The sequence below is a fragment of the Pteropus alecto genome, unplaced genomic scaffold, assembly GCF_000325575.1.
Source record: "Pteropus alecto unplaced genomic scaffold, ASM32557v1 scaffold196, whole genome shotgun sequence".
Lineage (NCBI taxonomy): Eukaryota > Metazoa > Chordata > Mammalia > Chiroptera > Pteropodidae > Pteropus > Pteropus alecto.
This window is the reverse complement of record NW_006439717.1, coordinates 3,794,577-3,807,001: the sequence shown is the minus strand read 5'-3', so window position 1 is coordinate 3,807,001 and position 12,425 is coordinate 3,794,577. Positions and strand designations below refer to the sequence as shown.

Here is a 12,425-nt window from a genome sequence, read left to right as displayed (position 1 = left end):
TCCCATATGGCAACCATCAGTTTATTCTCTGTGATATCAGTGGGCTTGTTTCTGTTTCATTTGGGTTTTTTTTTAATATCATTTTTAAGTGAAATCATATGGTATTTGTTTTTTTCTGTCTGACTTATTTAGCATAATACCCTCTAGGTCTTTCCTGTTGTCGCAAATAGCAAGATTTTATTCTTTTTTTATGGCCAAGTAATATTCCATGGTAATATTCCAGTTGTCTATTAATGGACACTTAGTTTGCTTCCATATCTTGGCTATTGTTAATAGTGCTGCAGTGAACATAGGGATGCATATATCTTTTTGAATTAGTGTTTTGGATTTCTTTGGATAAATACCCAGCAGTGGAATTGCTATGTCATATGGTAGTTCTATTTTTAACTTTTTAAGGAAGCACCACACTGTTTTCCATAGTGGCTACACCAGTTTGAAGTCCCACCAACAGTGCTCAAGGGTCCACTTTTCTCCACATCCTCACCAACGCTTGTTTGTCGCTTTGTCAATCATAGCCATTCTGGTATGAGGTGATATCTCACTGTGGTTTTAACTTGCATTTTTCTTATGATTAGTGATGTTGAGCATCTTTTCATATGTCCTTTGGTTATCTGTATGTCCTCATTGGAGGATTCAGGACTTCTGCCCATATTTTAGTCAGATTGTTTTTTTGATGTTGGATTGTATGAATTCCTTATATTTTTTGGATATTAACGCCTTACCAAATGTATCATTGGCAAATATCTTTTCCAATTTAGTAGGTTGTATTTTTGTTTTGCTGATGGTTTTCTTTACTGTGCAAAACCTTTTTACTTTGATGTAGTCCCATTTGTTTATTTTTTCTTTTATTTCCCTTGCACAAGGAAACATATCCAAAAAAATTATAACTAAGATGTCAAAGAGTTTACTGCCTATGCTTTTTTGTAGAAGTTGTGTTTTCAGGTCTTACATTTAAGTCTTTCATCTATTTTGAGTTTATTCTTACATATGAGGTAAGAAAGTGATCCACTTTTATTCTCCTGTATGTATCTAATATTCCCAACACCATTTATTGAAGATACTGTCTTTACCCCATAGTATATGCTTGTCTCCTTTGTCATAGATTAAATGACCATATAGGCCTGGATTTATTTTTGGGTTCTCTAATTTGTTCCATTGATCTGTATGTCTGTTTTTATGCCAATACCATGCTGTTTTGATTCCTATAGAATCAAACTATACTTGTAGTATAGTTTGATATCAGGTAGTATGTTACCTTCCTGATATTTACTTTTCTTTCTCATGATTTCTGTGACTATTAGGTACCTTTTGTGGTTCCATATAAATTTTAGGATTTCGTTCTATTCTCTGAAAAATACCATTGGTATTTTGTTGGGAATTGCATTGTATCTGTAGATTGCTTTGGGTAGTATGGACATTTTAATGATATTAATTGTTCCTATCCATGAGCATGGCATATGCTTCTGTTTATTTGTATCTTCTTTAATTTCTTTCTTTAATATTTTATAGTTTTCTGAGAACAGATCTTTTATCTCCTTGGGTAAATTTATGCCTAAGTATTTTATTCTTTTTGATGCAGTAGTAAATAGGATTGTTTTCTTAATTTTGCTTTCTGATAATTTGTTGTTGGTGTATAAAAATGCAACTGATTTCTGAATATTAATTTTGTATTAGGGTTCTGTCTGTATAGTATGTCATTTCAAATAATGACAGTTTTACTTCTTCCTTTCCAATTTGGGTGGCTTTTATATATTTTTTTTGTCTGAATGCTGTGGCTAGGACTTCCAATACTGTGTTGAATAAAAGTGGTGAAAGTGGAAATTCTTTTCTTTTTCCCGATATTAAAGAAAAAGCTGTCAGCTTTTCACCATTGAATATGGTGTGAACAACGGATTTGTCATATATGGCTTTTATTATGTTCAAGTATGTTACCTCCATCTACACTTTGCTGAGAGTTTTTATCATAAATAGATGTTGGATATTGTCACTTTTTTTCCTGCATGATATGACCATATGATTTTTATCCTTCATTTTGTTTATGTGGTGCATCATGGTAATTAATTTGCAGATGTTGAAGCAATCCTGCATCCCAGGAGTCAGTCTCAGTTAATCACGGTGTATGATCTTTTCAATTATTGCTGAATTAGGTTTGCTAGTATTTTGAGGATTTTTGCATCTAAGTTTATCAGGGTTATTGGTCTCTAATTTTCTTTTTTTGTTGTGTCTTTGTCTGATTTTGGTGTCAGAGTAATGCTGACCTCATAAATGAGTTTGGAGCCTACACTCTTCAAATTTTTGGAATAGTTTGAGAAGGATACTTATTAATTCTTCCTCGAACATTTAGTAAAATTCACCTGTGATGCCATCTGGTGCAGGACTTTTGATTATTGATTTAATTTCGATAGTAGTCATAAATCTGTTCATATTTTCTCTTTCCTTCTGATTTAGTCTTGGAAGATTGTGTTTCTAAGAATTTATCTATTTCTTCCAGGTTGTCTAATTTGTTGGCATATAGTTGTTCGCAGTATTTTCTTATAAGCCTTTGTAGTTCTGTGGTGTCAGTTGTCATTTCTCTTTCATTTCTGACTTTATTTGGGCCCTCTCTTTCTTGATGAGTCTGGCTAAAGGTTTATCAATTTTGTTTACCTTTTCAAAGAACCAGCTCTTGATTTCATTGATCTTTTGTATTGTTTTAGTCTCTATTTTGTTTATTTTCACTCTGATATTTATTATTTCCCTTCTAATCTTGGGCTTTCTTCTTTTTTTAGTTTCATCAAGTGTAAAGTTAAACCGTTTATTTGAAATTTTTCTTGTTTCTTGAAGTAGGCCTGTATTACTAAACATTTCTCTCTTAAAACTGCTTTGGCTGTGTCCCATAGAATTTGCATCATTATGTTTTCATTTTCATTTGTCTCAAAATATCTTTTGATTTCTTCCTCGATCTTGTTAACCCATTCATTGTTTAGTAGCATTTATTTAGCCTCCATCTTTTTGTGTGTTTTTCAGTTTTCTTCTTGAAATTGACTTCTAGTTTTATACAGTTGTGACCAGAGAAGATGTTTGGCATGATTTTAGTCTTCTTAAATTTATTGAAACGTGTTTTGTGGTGTAAAATGTGGTCTGTCCTGAAAAATGTTCCATGTGCACTCGAAAGGAAGTATATTCTGCTGCTTTTGGGTGAAATATCCTACAGATATCAATTAAGTACATCTCAGCTAATGTGTCATTTAAGGCCACTGTTTCCTTGTTGATTTTCTATCTGGATGATCTACCCATTGATGTCAGTGGGGGTGTTTAAGTACCCTACTATGACCGTTCATCTCTTCCTGTATATCCTTCAATATTTGCTTTATATATTGATGGGTTCCTATGTTGGCTGTGTAACTGTTTTTGAGATTGTAGCCTCTGGTTGGATTGACTCCTTTATTATTATGAAACGCCTCTCTTTGTCTCTTGTTATAGTCCTTATTTTAAAGTCGATTTTGTCTGATATAAGTATTGCTACCTAAGCTTATTTTTCATTTCCATTTTCATGAAATAATTTTTTCCAATCCTTTACTTTAAGTCTATGTTTGTCTTTCTGTAGTGGATTTCTTATAGGCAGCTTATGAACAGGTCTTATTTATTTATTTTTTAAATTCATTCAGCCACCCTATATCTTTTAATTGAACATTTAGTCCATTTAAATTAAAATAATTATTGATAGGTTTGTAGTTATTGCCATTTTATTCATTGTTTTCTAAGTGTTTTTGTAGTTCTCTGTTCCTTTCTTATTTCTTGCTCTCTGCTCTTTTTATGTTGATGACTTTCCATAGTGTTGTGTTTGGACTTCTTTCTCTTCTTGTGTGTCTCTGGTAGACTTTTGGTTTGTGGTTCCCATGTGCTTCATATATACCAAGCTATGTTTATATCAGTTTATTTCAAGTTTATGTTTGCTTAATTTTGAACACTTCCAAAATCACTACGATTTTTATTCACCCCCATCATGTTTATGTTTTTTCATTCTTTTTTACTGCTGTGTGTGTGTGTGTGTGTGTGTGTGTGTGTGTGTGTGTATTCCTTAGTTTATTGCTTTAATTATGCGTAATCTTCCTACTTCCGTCTTTTAACCATTGTATTGGCTTTAGTGTTTGTTGAGCCACTGCTTTTACTAAGTGTTTGCTTTTGTTAGTGAGCATTTTTTCTTTCCTATATTTTCTTTTTCATATTTTTTTATCTTTTCTACTTAAAGAAGTCCCTTTTATATTTCTTCTAATACTGTTTTAGTGGTGATGAACTCCTTTAGCTTTTTCTTGTCTGAGAGGAAGATTTTGTAAGGTGTTTATTACGTATAGTCAGTTTAAAACCTTTTTGTGCCATTGTTTTAAATGAGTCATTGGTTTTTTTATTTTGTTTTGTAAGTATCTCTACATCTTCATTTTCATATCACAGAGAACAGCCATTTTTGTAAACTGCTGCTTGAGTTAAAGGAGTGAAAGTATTATTTATATAAAACATTAACCAACTGATAGGAGTTGTCACAGTCCTTTGCTTTGCTGGGAACTAAATGCTCTGATTTGTTTTTCTCCTTCTTGCTTGAATGAGGTCGCAAACCTCAGTTCTCAGCGATGTGGTCTGAGAGGATTATGGTTAAGGGATACATGTGACACAACAGTCCCATGAAGAAGTTACAGCTGATGACAGGACTCTTGTGCTGCAAACCCTGAGCAGCTGGAAAGCTAAAAATAACTCAGAGTAGTTCTTAGACTGGAAATGAAAACCTCCTGTGAAAGTTGAAGAGCTTTCTGAGAATGACATTATAATTTTAAGAGAGTCTGAAGAAGAATTATACAGGAATCTGGTAAAGAACCTTGCCTTAGTTATACCCTCATAACTAAGAACCTTATACATCTTCAGGTCAACACATAGCTTGAAACTCCCTTTTCTATTCATCCTCATATTACAGTCACCTTCTATGAGATTGGCTCTTTATTCAAAAGCATAAAATTTGGGGGACTGGTAACCTGGGTCACATGAGACCTAGGTGATTGAGAAAAGGGAGACAGTTTACAGCTATGGATTTGGTGAATAGGATCTACCAGTAAATATTTTAAGTCATAACCAGTTAGTTTTCCAAGAATTGAAAGTAGATAATGTAAAGACAGTTGAAATATGGTTAGTTAAGAAGAACGAGAGGATAAGTAGAGGAGAACCTGTGGTTATAAAGTCAAGCTAAAGTTATTGTTTCTTAATAAAACTAAGGATCTTAAAGTTGTAGATAGAATATTGTGAAAGTCCATTAAGTCATAAAGGATCTGGTTGTAACAAAATTATTTTCATTCTAATTCCAGGATATAAAATTGGGAGCTACAGAACATTCTTCCTCAGGAGGTGATACAACTATAAGTGTTCACAGGTTCAAAAAAGTTTTAGATAAATGGTTGGATGTTAAAGCTATAATGGGATATTAAAGCAAAGCAAGACACTTTGGGAATATTGAAACCTTAAGAGGTTAGCCTCTAGGAAGATAATCATTCTCTCTCACTAATGTCTTCTTGTACACTTGTCTTGTTTTATCACTTCTGTCACTTTTATCGTTCCTCAGACTTTATTGGGAATATCGTGCAGCTTAATCTCACCCATATTTCTTTCACCAGTTTTACCACTACCAGATGAGAACAGTGCAAACAGATGATGGCTTCTAGAAAAGGAAAAGTATGAAAACCATCACTAACGGCATTTTCACATTTTTTCTTTTCCTTTTTTTTTACTGTTCTTTACTTGTTCCCCTTCATTTAAGCAGATCTTTAAGGAAGGCTAACCTGAGGTTTTAAAATGGTGGAAAGCCTATGGGAAAATAGAAAAGCAAAAGAAGTTTGAAATTGTGCTAATTGGAAATTCTAGTCCCAGCTCTACCTGTGGGGTATAAGAAAAAAGTTCAGTCAGTCCCTCTTCTATGAGAAGGCTCCTAACTGAGCTTGTTATCTATCTACCACGGTTACTTAACTGCTTTTAAGGAAGTTTTATTTTAAAGAGCATTTCAAAATTCTATTTTCATATTTCCTATAGCCCTGTTTAGAAATTTTAAGAATATAAAACATTTATAATCATATGAGAACTCCACTTGATAAAATTATTGCTTCCTTGGCATGGACTAGAGGGAAATACTTAACAGTAATTATGCTTGAGGCATCTGAAATGTGATGTTCTGATAATGGAACTCTAAAGTTTATTTTAACACAGGCAAAGGAAAGCAAAGGCAGGATGTATATACCAAATCAGGACTCTGTTAGCTTGTGAACATTCCCTCATGCATAGAACGAAAAAGTAAAAAGAAGCAGCAGCATTTTCATGACACAATCTAATTATATTTATAAGTGAAGTACATACATCTATCCCTGATGTGAAATGACTGAAAATTACAAGTTTAGCTACTTGAGAACTAGTTATAGCCATTTACCAATATAAAATAGCAAGATTTTTTAAAGAATTTGTTCCTCAATTTTTAACTTGCAACAGAAATCATTTATAAACCAAGTAGTCACTTCCAAATCTAAAGAAATATATGAGTCAAAAGATACAAAGTATTTGGCAGTTACACAGGTGCCACATAAACTATAATGGGATGGCAAGGGTGGGGAACTTCTAAAACTAGCCTGGCACATTCCAGTTAAACGTCTGCCTTTCAGAAAACATGTCAACATTGTCGAACCCAGGGCTGGCTGACAGTGCTCTAGACTGTACTTCTCACTTTTCGCACCTTACTCAGTAATCCCATGAGCCTCTTCCATGTTGCCATTCACCAGCTCTCCCCATTTGCCTGTATGGCCTTTGGGATCCCTTTAGTAAAACCCTAGAGAATCTCCTGGAAAGGGATCACATAATAAGATAGTTCAGTTAGGTCAATAATAGTAATCGACACTTAACAAAAACAGTAATTCAAATGGGCAGCACCCATAAAAGTGTTAGAGCGCTGTAGTTAAAAAGTACAAATGAAAAAAAATTGACTCAGATGGGAAAAGGGAGACTGGTATCTAGTCACAGTAGAAAAAGGCATCTTCATACTCTGCTGGTAGAAGTGTTCATTTTTGTATTTTGGGTGACAGTTTAGCAACCTGTATATCAAAAGCTTCCCAAAAGGCCATGCTAGTTAAAATCCGTGTCTGGAATTTAACCTAAGGTAATTGAACATGTGCAAAGATACATAAGTGCAAGGATGCTCATTGCAGCAATGTTTATAAAAGCAACAAATTGGAAACAACTTATGTGTTCATCAGTAGAGGAACTATTTAACTAAATTATATTGCAGCTATTAAACATGATGATGCAGAGCTTTATATCAAGCTAGAAAAGTGTCTATGATGGATGTTTATAAAACAGATTATATAGCATGGTACCATTTTGGTTAATGTGTCTGCATGTGTGAAAACCCAAAAAGATGTATTCCAAAATATTAAGAAGTGCAGCTCATCTCTAGGAATTGGGAATGCATAAGACACTTTTTTCCCCTGTATCTTCAGAATTTTTTCTTTGTGTATATATTGATTTTTATCAGCAAGGAAAAAACTATTTTTATTCTAAGAAAAAAAATAAACCAAACTCTTGCTACATGTAAAGAGTCAGCAGAGAACTCAAGGTGAACAAGACCTGGTCATTGGTCTTCAGAACTTGATAGTGTGATTAACAGAGTGAAGGAGACAGTATGATTTGTACAAAAATCGTTCTGGGTCACTTCTTGATCATCACAAAGTCACCACCAAGGGACGTTCTTAGAACATCCTGACACACTTTGTAACAGATTTGAAATCCTCACTTCTGGAGACTCCCTCCTCCTTGAATGGACCCCTTTTCCACCACACTTCGTTCCTGTCAACACGTTCCTGAATGCTTGGGTCTTGTCAAAAACATGCTCACCCATCCCCCACAGTGTGCCATTTACTGAGCGGACTGTGTGGTTCCTGTCTGTGTGTCCATGTACTTTTCCTTAACCCTGTTACGAATATCTAACTTCCTTTCCTCCCACCCCTGCTTCTCATAGTAGAAGTCTTTACATCTTCAGCTTTCAGCCTGCAGTTGACATTTTTCTTTGCTCTTTGCATTTTCTCATTATCAAGTGTTCTTACAGGTGATCTAAACATAAGGAATAAAGTTTGACTTGGTCTCTTCTGTCTCCGCAGTCATTTTGCACAATTGCGTGAAGGAAAAAAAGTTCGCCTATTACTTATGCCTCAAATCTGTGTGAACTCTGTTACAGTCAGGGATAACACTTTGGAATATATCTCATTCATAACTGCATGGCATGTAAATAAAATTTCATTATGTTCCATATTTTGCGATATCTAAATTTTTACATAAAGGTTTTTGCTTCTAAACTTTTGTTTCCCTGGAATTTGCTATGTGCATGGATTCATGGTTTAATGAGAAATGGAAGATCCTGTATTTTCACTTTAGTCTTCTAATTAAGGTTTTTCTTCTGTTGTATTCTTCTTGGAATTAATTACTTTGTTTTGCTAGTCTTAGAGACTGCAGGGAGCCACATGTTTTTTTCCACATTCATACATCAGTTGCTCTTTAATTATGTTTTGATACTGTTTTTCATGGTGTAATTCCTCAACTATTATTGTTAGACAATAAACCTTTCTTGCCTCCTGCTTTGTGTAGAGGTTGAGACCATTAAACCAAATAAGCCTGGAGTGCACTTCAATCTCATAGTCCATGACAACCATATCAGGGCAGGAATAGCCTATTTGGAAATTCTAGAGATACAATCAGATAATATCACTTGCTGCCCAAGACAAGTTTCCAACACCGTTATACGTAAACAAGAGTTTGAGCAGCGATCCCAGTCTGCTCCTTATCTTGGGCAAATGATATAAACTCAGTATTTTAAACTCTTGGAGTAGAGGCTTCTATTGTGAAATAGGACTTTCAGTCTTGATTTTGCAGGGTTATATGAGACACTTGAGAAGTGTTGGACAGATGTTAAGCAGTAAGTTATTTCATGGACTCCCTGAGTGCGAATGCCAGAGATTTGAGTAATGGGCTGCTCACCTATAACCACCCTAAATGCCACAGAGCAGTGACACTCAGGCAGCTCTTTCCCCAGATCCTCTTACGCCAGCTCTTTTATCTCTGCCTATAAGACAGATTTCACCATCTGTAACCATCACATGACCCTTCATAAATATGAAGAATACCATCCTATTTAAGGAGAAGTCCAGGGCCTTATTTCATTCAGAGACCGCTTATAAGAAATTTTCCTGCCAAGTAATTACTAGAAAATGCTCATCTTTGGACTTGTCTTTCTACCCTCTAGGACATTCTTTCTCAGACACTTGTCTTATAGTACAGTAGTCTCAACTACTCCAGGGTAAGGACTGGTACCCACACAAACTTCCTAGCCAATAGCAACAAATCGTATTTTTTAGTGTTGTCAAACTCACAGCACCAGCTTGAAGGCCCTGGGCAGAGTAATTTTTCTGCTTGCATTTCTTGTCCTGATTTGGTTAAGGAGGATCCTGCCCTTTTGGGCTCTTTTGTTGAAGGAGCTGCGCACAAATAAGAGGAGGAGAGAAGCCAGATGAAGGGAGGGAGGCCTGGAAAACATAACTTGGGTAAATCACACATGACGTCTCTTCTTTTCTCTTCTACACCACTCAGCCAAGCTCTCAGATCTCCCCTTAACTCAGACCAAGCATGTCTCCTCTTTATCCCAGTGTGAAATGTCAGTACCAACAGCCAAAGATAGAAGTGGTCAGGTCACTATTCTGCAGTGGTGGGCGACATTGTTTGGCTTTATTTCGAGATAATAACAAATGAACATAGGTAGTCCTTTTAACCGCTGCCAGCCTTGAACTTTTCGTACAGTGTTAAGTCAGGTTGCTACAAATGAGTAAATAAATGTATTCTTGGGACTGGAGAGAGCAGTGGGTGTGAACAGATGTAATGATTATAGATTCCAAACTGTAATTGGAAATTTGCTTGATATATTTTCCAAGAAGAAAGAAGTATTAACAGAGACTTTATTGACTTCCTTGGCATTGAAGACATTTACCTAAGACCCAAAGGTAACAATTAGTAAGTTACCTGAATGAGCGTAAGAATTAATAAATTTTCTAGCCAGAAGGTCAGTAACCATACATAAACTCTGATCTCGAAAATGATTTTACCTGATAAATTTTAAATCATCTCTCCAAGTATTTTTTAAATTTAATCTGCTGAATGGGAAAAATTGGGTTTCAAGGTTTTTTTTCTATTTTATCTTGGTACCACATGACTTGGTAGAAAAGACTAATGATCGAATTTTGAGTAAACTTGGGGAGATGGCATAGAGGCCAGGACTGTAATAATCCATCTCTTAATAATCAGTCATTTAAAGATTATTTAAATTTATCCAGAAAAATTGTTAAAATTGTACTTCATGTAAAGCAAAACTTTAGGAGGGGATTTTTTTTTTTCTATCATTTCAATGTCCCGTTATATTTGTTAGGCCTGTAGTGGAATTTATTACTGGAAAATCCAGCCTTTTTATTTTAAACAGCACAGTTTTATTTATAAATCAGTACCTTAAAAAAAAAAAAAAAAAAAAAGGCCAATTCCCTTGTTTGTTACTATTCTTTCCAGCCCAGCATTTAATTTGTCCCTTCTTCCCAATTGCCTAATGGAATGTCTTCTGCCAAGAGATGAGAAACCTGGATTTTACAGTACTAAAAAATTTGCACCTTTTTCCCTGGCATTGCATTCTAAAATACCATATTAGAGTTTGACCTAGCTATTTCTCACGGACAACTGTTTCCAAGTCAGTAGGGGTTTTCCTCCATACAAAGGGACATGGTCTTCTATCACACGAGAAAAATGTATGTGCAGATCAGTTTATTTGGGAGCTAGCTGCCAACCTGTGCAGCTGAGCGATGGCCCTGCAAGGAAGAGTGCCTGGAGTCAGGTGAAAGTGTGGTTCTGGTTCCAGCCCTAATTCTTCAAAACTTAACTTTAGTGAGCTCCTGCTGGATGCCACCAAACACAGCATAATGTGGGCCATGGAGAACAAGTTGCTTTTGTACACTTTACAGATGTCTGCAATGATGACCAGATTTTCACGACCATATTCTACCCTACTTCACCTCCCCTTTGCCATTCTGAGAAATTATTCTTTCTTTTTTTCTGTCACTCTACACAGAATTTTCCTCTAGCAGCTTCCCCGTCAATAATAGTAATACCTTCATGGAAAGGAAGAGAGAATGAAGGGGCCTCAAGGACTCTGGCGGAAACAAAAAAGACAGGGCTTAGCATTTTTGTATAGCTTTAAATACTCATAAGTTTTATTGATTTTAAATAGCTGAAATTGCAGATAAAAGAATCAGATAGTGACATTAGCCTAAGACATTGTTGTATCTGTTTTCCTGGCCCCTCTATGCCCTGGCTAGGAAAGGGCTCAAGGCAAAGTCACACTGTTTGTGGTTATAATCTCTGGTGAAATGAAGCTGAAATGAAGGTGTGTTGAGTTGGGTTCAGCCACACACATTAGAGTAACCTACTAAATGAGGGGAGCTTCAAATACTGATGAACCTTCACAGGCTCCCTGATGGAAAGCAGAATCACAAGTATCGGATTGTATATGTTAAGCAAAAAATACATCTCAAAAGTGTGAAGAAAAGGAGGAAGTGATGGTAAAATTAAGTGATTTTGTACTAATTAATGCTGAATGCAGAGAAGAATTAATCACATTTAGTGATTAAGTGGTTCTACCAAGTGACTGCAAAATGCATTTCTTTCTCCCCATGAGCTTTTAATTAAAAAAAAGAAAAAAGAAAAAAAACTGAAAAATTAAAAAAAATATTAGGTCCAAAGTAGTCTGATTCTTAAACAAAAGGAACATAAGCATCCTGACAAGCTGTGAGAATACAAACTCAAGTGTTTTAAAACAATTCTGTTAAAATCCACATAGTAATAGAGATTGTTTTAAATTGTATTAGGTCTATGTTTGGCCATTATTTCTTTGTTTTGTTTTTTTAACCCATCAGGCTTTTAAGATCTAAATTAAAGGCTCATTTATTTTGTAACTGTTGCTGTGGTTTTTTTTTCTTCCTGGGAATGAGTTGGTATCCTTGATGGATTTGGAAATGAATACCAAAGACCATTGTAGCTTTTGTGTATGTTAAAGTATCTTCTAGCATTTGTTTAAGGTTATAAAATGGTACCTTCTATAAAGTGGTGAGGTCTAGAGAGAAGTCAGGAAAAATAATGAAAAAGTTGGAAAATAAGATATTGAAATTTTCATTGACAGCGCTTTGTCTTAGATTTTTCTTCTTGCTAAACAAACTTCCTTCCTTCCAATAGGCATCTCTGATTACTGTGTTTGTTTTCCAAATACAATACTCCTTTTGCTGGTTGAGATGGGAATAATTCTGGGATGATTGTGTCACATACATAACACTGATATTTTCCAA

At 35.1% G+C, this 12,425-nt stretch overlaps 1 protein-coding gene across 2 annotated transcripts in view; it reads left to right on the top strand.

The window, feature by feature from the left end:
- The window catches only part of ANO6 (anoctamin 6), a 169,469-nt gene that overhangs the window by 90,728 nt on the left and 66,316 nt on the right, over positions 1 to 12,425 (top strand). The gene's annotated exons all lie outside the window — the stretch shown is intronic.